This window comes from Octopus bimaculoides, chromosome 2, assembly GCF_001194135.2.
Source record: "Octopus bimaculoides isolate UCB-OBI-ISO-001 chromosome 2, ASM119413v2, whole genome shotgun sequence".
Taxonomy (NCBI): Eukaryota; Metazoa; Mollusca; class Cephalopoda; order Octopoda; family Octopodidae; genus Octopus; species Octopus bimaculoides.
In genome coordinates, this window is record NC_068982.1 from 54,161,598 (window position 1) to 54,162,845 (window position 1,248).

General features: G+C 38.9%; 1 protein-coding gene across 1 annotated transcript in view; it reads right to left on the minus strand.

Annotated features, from left to right (window-relative positions):
* LOC106871643 (uncharacterized) overlaps positions 1 to 1,248 on the minus strand; it is a 173,135-nt gene that overhangs the window by 6,467 nt on the left and 165,420 nt on the right. Inside the window, exon 5 of the transcript XR_008266904.1 lies at positions 821 to 930. The gene's annotated coding sequence lies outside the window, so the exon portion shown is untranslated. The remainder of the gene's footprint in view (positions 1 to 820; positions 931 to 1,248) is intronic.

Sequence of the window (1,248 nt, forward strand, 5' to 3'; positions counted from 1 at the left end):
TACATATACACGCACACATACACATACGATCTGGCATACACACACACGAAGCTTGTGTACGTTAATATGAATATAATGTCATACAGGCAACACAGTTAATTACGACTAAAATAGCAATGTGTGTGTGTGTGTGTGTGTGTGTGTGTGTGCGTGTGTGTGTGTGTGTATTCATACATACATATATATATATATATGTACATGTATACGTATATATGCATATATATATATATATATATATATATACATATATAGGGCAGCGGACTCGCGGCCGTAGGATCGCGGTTTCGATTCCCAGACCGGGCGTTGTGAGTGTTTATTGAGCAAAAACACTCCACGAGGCTCCGGCAGGGGGTAATAATGAACCCTACTGTACTCTTTCACCACAACATTTTTTTTCACTCTTCCTTCTTGTTTCTGTTGTACCTGTAATTCAAAGGGCCAGCCTTGTCACACTTTGTGTCACGCTGAATCTCCCCGAGAACTACATTAAGGGTACACGTGTCTGTGCAGTGTTCAGACACTTGCACGTTAATTTCACTTCATTTATATCTGAAAGAGAAGCACACTCTTAGTTATAGAGCAGTAGAGCGCATAGTATCTATAGATAAAGATAGATATGGTTTGTCTATGGGGTTACTCTGGGTTTCACGTCCATAAAACGCTCAGCTTTACAACGTTTCTTCAGTCACTACAATCCGTTGGTCTACGGTCTCTCTACCTAGTGGCCTGTATGTGTGTGTGTGGATATATATGTATGTAAGTATGTATGTATGTGTATGCATAGGCGCAAGCGTGGCTGTATGGAAAGAAGTTAGCTTACCTACCACATGGCTGCAGGTTCAGTTCCACTGGGTGGTGCTTTGCCCACTTGTCTTCTCCTATGGTCTCGGGCCGACCAAATGTTTGTGAGCGGATTTGGTAGACGGGTGACTGAGAGATGGGCATATATTTATTTATATATACATATATATATACACGCAGACACATACACGCACACACACAAAACATATATATAAGGCATGAAACTAGGTATTAGTATTTCTTGGTCAATAACTGATGAAATATTAGGGTTCTTGTGTCTGTCCTACGTGTACCTTTTGTACTATTCAATGCAATTTTCATTTATGGAATAACTGATCAGCTGGCATCCCGAGTATACATATATATAAACAATAAGTTTATATATATGTATACATACACTCATAGACATATACACACTTAGATTGGTAAGTATATATATATATATAT